The sequence below is a fragment of the Bison bison genome, unplaced genomic scaffold, assembly GCF_000754665.1.
Source record: "Bison bison bison isolate TAMUID 2011002044 unplaced genomic scaffold, Bison_UMD1.0 scf7180017864201, whole genome shotgun sequence".
Classification (NCBI taxonomy): Eukaryota; Metazoa; Chordata; class Mammalia; order Artiodactyla; family Bovidae; genus Bison; species Bison bison.
This window is the reverse complement of record NW_011494773.1, coordinates 4,083,144-4,089,143: the sequence shown is the minus strand read 5'-3', so window position 1 is coordinate 4,089,143 and position 6,000 is coordinate 4,083,144. Positions and strand designations below refer to the sequence as shown.

The window sequence follows — 6,000 nt, the reverse complement described above, 5'->3', positions numbered from 1 at the left end:
GCGGAGCCTGGCAGCCTACAGCCCATAGGGTCGCACCAAGCTGGACACTACTGAAGCGACTTAGCACACCCACACGCAAATATCTACATAGATGGTGGAACTATCTCTTTTCTATTTTTGAAACTTTTCTTCAGGTACCCCTACCAATAAAGATTGACCCATAAGAGCAGCTTTTGTTGTTGTTTAGTCGCTAAGTTGTATCCAACTCTTAAATGACCCCAATGACTGTAGCCCACCAGGCTCCTCTGTCCATGGGATTTCCCAGGCAAGAATTCTGGAATGGGTTGTCATTTCTTTCTCAGGGAATCTATCTGACCCAGGGATTAAACCCACGTCTCCTGCATGGGCAGGCAGATTCTTTACCACAGAACCACCAAGGAAGCCCATAAGAGAAGCTGCTGCTAAGTCACTTCAGTCATGTCCGACTCTCTATGTCCCCATGGACGGTAGCCCACCAGGCTCCTCTGTCCATGGGATTCTCCAGGCAAGAATACTGGAGTGGGTTGCCATGCCCTCCTCCAGGGGACCTTCCTGACCCAGGGTTCGAACCCGCACCTCCTGCATTGGCAGGCGGTTCTTTACCACGAGCGCCACCTGGGAAGCCCCTATAAGAGAAGCTGGAGAGACAATATCCAGGCATCTAAAGACGACTTGTTATCTGGAGGTTGGTATATGTTTAGAGGTTTGAAATGTTTACTTTATGATCAGGTGAAGCTGCCTTCAACTAACCAGTTACCACTAACTGTTGATAACCACCATTGCTTCTGTTGATTACTGAAATTCTTAGCAACGTGTAGCTGATGACTTAGACTTTTGGACGTTGCAGTGCCAGAAAAAATACCAGAAAGAGAAATGTTAAATATGACACATGGGGCTTCCCTGGTAGTCCAGTGGCTAAGACTCTGCACTCCCAATGCAGGGGGCCCGGGTCCAATCGCTGGTCAGGAAACTGGACCCTACGTGCTGCAAATAAGAGCCTGCATGCCTCAATGAAGACCCGAGTACCACAACTAAGAGCTGGCACAGCCAAGTAAATACATTTTTAATCAATAAGTAAACATGAATTATAAGCAAAGAAATTAGCAATCCTAATTGGTAAGGTTTTAGGAGGCCTGTGGAACTTTCTTTATATCACAAACTTCTGCCTCCATCCTAAGGGCCCAGAGCTTGGCTGTCATTTACATCACCAGCCAGGATTCCTTAGCACAGCCCAACTATGCTGTCAACCCACATCCCAAGGAATGCATATAATCACCATATTTACTGTGATGACCCAGGCAATAACGATACCCACCGCCTGTAAGAAACTAAAACGCACGTGTCATTTTGGAGCTGTTACTTGCTCATGCGGGGTTGCCTGTCAGCTGTCTCTGGCCGAGCGATACAACCTACAATTTAGTTAACAAACTGAGACATCATAGAAATCAGTGCTTTTAACAGGCTTCCTCAAATCACTTGGGTTTTTCCACCTGTCTTACATGTCACAAGTCTCTGGCAATGTGGCACGAGTGGGAGGAGGTTCCAGTGGAGTTGAAAAGAAGAGAAAAAAATGGGGGGAAAAAAAGGCAAAATAGTTGGCTGAATTCTAAAGTGGAATCTGCCCTAGAAGTAGAAAATCCAGAAAAAAAACAAAACACATTTGTTGGCTCCAGTAGTTCTATTGTCGCCAGCTGGGCAAGTTTCAAACTCTTCAGCCTTGCAGCCCAGATCTTCCATTAGCAGGGGCCAACCTTTATTCCCGGCCTTCTTACCAAACTTCCTCAACCTTTCACCCTGTCTGCATCCACTGATTAGTCTCATCATTCATTTAGCAAGTCTGCATTAAGAACCTAATATATAAAAGCTTTTGTTCTAGGTATTAATTCTAATGTGAACAGACCATTTCTACCACTCAAGTGCTCCTGTGCTGATGCTCAGGCCTGAGGATGGAATGGATGGTGGCAACTATCAAGAAGAACAGAGACTGGACTTGGGCTTATTTTAAAAATGAAGAGAATACAGGGAACCCATCTTAGTATAAAGGCTTCCAGGAAGCCACCTAGTAGATTGATCTGTTAATTTTCACAAGAGTTTTCACTGATCTTTATGATCTATTTAAAGACAATGAAAAATATGGAAGCAGTAGAAATGGTTTTAGGTTAGAGAGATATAGGAAGGTTTTACAATGGAAGAAGAGTTTAAATTCAGCCCTGAATGTGGACAGAATGGGGATGGTCCAGTTTAGATGAGTTCATATCAACAGAACTATAAAGATGCAAGATCTCTGAAACTGGGTTTGGAATCCAGGAAACCTGGGTTTAACCCTGGACTATTTCATGTGAATCAAGTCACATCAAATAAGTCTTGCAGTTTCTCTGAGTATTGTCTTTCTTATCTTAAAAAATGATAATAAAATAAAAGTACTTAGTCTATGCTGTACACAGAGTAATTACAAAGGCTGAGATAATATATGTAAAAGTGCATGGAAAATTATAATGTGCAATACACATACGATCATTAGGTGCTCTGCATTAATTGTTCATTTGATTTTAAACGTAGATGGCTGCTTCTTCTTCTAGCTTTTACTTTGATAATTTTTAAAAGACTGCTTGCACCCTTTTTAAAACTTTCAATAGAAGCAGGAAATGCTTCGCTTCTTACTTATCTATTTCTTTTATCATAAAAAAATCAAAGTGTTCCTTGGAAATCATCTCATTAATCTCTTGGAGGGAGGTAAGATAGAGGACACATACTTTGCACGATTATAAATGAATCTCAGTTTTGCAAATGGAAAAGCCTGACTTTTGAGGCTTGCCTTAGCCACGTAGAGAGTAAAAACAGCACCGAAAATGACCTGGCCATCTCTTTATCCAATTTTATGTTCTCCTCATTATTACATGCATCCCCAAATCTTATTCTCCCAGGAGACTTCCAAGGATAGATCTGGCTTATCAGTTCTGAAATAAGTAATACTTTACATAACTGTTTTTAGCCCCTGCTTTTTCATCTGAACAACAACCTTAAAAAAAACCTAGCAAACAGGATTTTGAGGCAGTGAAAAAGGAATAGTACACATGTAATATTTATGAAAGAAACCTAGTCCAGGATCTGTAACATGTCAAATGAAAAATAAAGGCTAGCTCCTTTTGTTTTACAGGAAGAAAACTTGGTTTACATAAATCTCATGAGTGTTGTCCTGACATGTATGGAGTTGAGTCTAACATTGAAAAGCACTTAGACTGATCATTAGTAATAAATCTCAGAACCAAGTTTCCACCAATCAATAAGCATCTGTTGTGTACACAGCACATACCAACACTTGTGCTATATCCTAAAGACATAAAGATACACAGGACACAGTATAAGTTTTCCAAAAGTTTAACTGAGAAGCTGAGACAAGACATGGACAAAATAGCAGGTAAAAAATAGAAAGTGGTTAAAGGCAAAGACACAGACAAGCAAAATTCAACAGGTTTCATGGAAGAGGTGACTGATAGGTTGGGTTCATGAAAGATGGGTAGGATTTCAAAAAATGGAAACAGTGAAAATAATGTTGATGAAACTGCATTCTAAGCAATGAGACGAGCACAGTCCAAAGGAAAGATGAGGTCTAGTCAGTGGATGAATTTGGTGAGAGCACAGTGTATACAATAAAGAGAAATGACTTTGCTGGATACAAACGCAGGTTGAGGTTGAATCATGTTTGGCTTCGGAGGTTCTACTAATGAATAAAACTTGTCTTTAGTTGGGAACCCATTGAGTTGAATGACAGAAAATATTGTTTAAAAATATTTGAGCATGTTGTGAGCAGATGGAGAAGAAGCAGAGGAGGGGAAATGTAACAGATAACAGAGAAATGAGCTAACAGATGGCATGAGGTCCCAGAAGAGACCACAGGGCAGGAGGCCAGGGACACAGGTAGCTCAGCTACCTGTGAGGGGCACATGGCATTCTTCCTGAGACAGAAAAGGAAGCCAGAATAGTAGCAGCTGCATTAGGATGTAGGGAGCCCACCCTCATTTGATGAAGACATATACTTTTAAAAGTACAATCATTTGTTAGAAACATTGCAGAGGGGATTTTTAAATTGAGTTGGGGTGGAACTGGGGCATTTATGTGTATGTACCTGTGTGTTAGTTGCCCAGTCATGTCCAATTCTTTGTGACCCATGGACTGTAGCCTGCCAGGCTCCTCTGTCCATGGAATTCTCCAGGCAAGAGTACATTGCCTTCCCTTCTCTAGGGGAACATCCCCACACAGGGATAGAACCTGGGTCTCCACCATTGTAGGCAGATTCTTTACTATCTGAGCCACTAGGGAAGCCCGGGACATTTATGGTCCCTTCCAAATCCGTGGCAGGGAATATACCAATTGAGGCATCATTTTCAAAATGGAGAAATAGTTCAGTTCATACAAATAATCAGTAAATCTACTCAGAAGAGGAATTATTAAATGGCAGGTGAAATTTACTAACAGAAGGATTTTGTTCAATTGGCAAAGAGTCTTTTTCTGTTTATTTAAAAAAAAAAAAAGCCTACACCCAGCTTCGGATCCAAACATTTATTACCTTTTTGGTCTTTATGAGTACTTGACTTTGTGACTTCCGGGCTTTCGAAACTACAAGGAGATGCAATGAGCTATCACAGCTTCACCAAGAATAGTCACACCAAACTAATCTCAGTTTCTTGAGAATACATTTACCAAGGGGGAAGGTCAGCAAGATGATGTGGGCAGAGTGTAAAAATCACAACAAAGAGTCAGACAAGGGCTTTAGTGATATCTCTGAGATCACAATGGAGAAAAATGGGGACCATTCACACATTACGAGGATTTATAGACGGCCCACTAAGCAGATGGCTGGATCTTGCAGGGCTGGCGGCAGGGCCAAGTTCTCAGCAACTCCCTGCTCAATATTTGTATCAGTGACTTGGATGAAGGAAAAAAAGCCAGGGTTAGAAATTCCCCTCTGTCTTACATATGGGAGGAATACCCTGAAATGTCAGAATGTAAATGTTATGGTTTTTCCAGTAGGCATGTATGGATGTGAGAGTTGGACTACAAAGAAAGCCGAGCACCGAAGAATTGATGCTTTTGAATTGTGGTGTTGGAGAAGACTCTTGGGAGTCCTTTGGACAGCAAAGAGATCCAACCAGTCCATCCAAATGGAAATCAGTCCTGAATATTCATTGGAAGGACTGATGCTGAAGCTGAAACTCCAATACTTTGGCCACCTGATGCGAAGAACTGACTCAATGGAAAAAAAACCCTGATGCTGGGAGAGACTGAAGGTAGGAGAAGAAGGGGATGACAGAGGATGAGATGGTTGGATGGCATCACCGACTCAATGGACATGAGTTTGAGCAACCTCCAGGAGTTGCTGATGGACAGGGAGGCCTGGTGTGCTGGGGTCGCAAAGAGTTGGACACAACTGAGCTACTGAACTGAACTGAACTGAAATGCTATGGAAAATAGACGATATAACTCAATGAAATTTAGTTAAGATAGATAGTCACCTACATAAAGGAAACAATTAGATAAGTGTGGGATTAGGATAACTCAGTCAAAATAGAATTCCAGGAGAAGAGATAGTGGGGTTATATGACCAGGAGCTCAATAGGATTTAGAAATAGGGTAGAATCTCTACCAAAACTTTTATGTAAACTCTTGATGCTTGAATAGAAGAGTGTTGCTGTTGGAGACGGGAATGGTCTCCCTGTGTCCAGCAGAAGTCAGGCAAAGAGCAGAGCACACTGCTCTCTAATAAACACTCGGCTTCAATAAACTCATGCACAGGTTTTAATGATAGTCCACAGCAGCTTGGCAAGGATGGAAAAGCACTTTCATGTCACTTGAGGAATGATTATGGAAACTAGAAAAGCAAAAACTTTAAGAGGAATATATGCTAGCTGCCATCATAAAGAACTATTTCATGAAAAAAGAAGTACATACTCCCTGCATTCCTGACTACAGACTTCTGAGGAGCAGGAAGAATGTATGGGGGGGGGGGTACAGATTTTGATT

General features: G+C 41.6%; 1 protein-coding gene across 7 annotated transcripts in view; it reads right to left on the bottom strand.

The window, feature by feature from the left end:
- NRXN3 (neurexin 3) overlaps positions 1–6,000 on the bottom strand; it is a 1,738,382-nt gene that overhangs the window by 228,557 nt on the left and 1,503,825 nt on the right. The window lies entirely within an intron of this gene.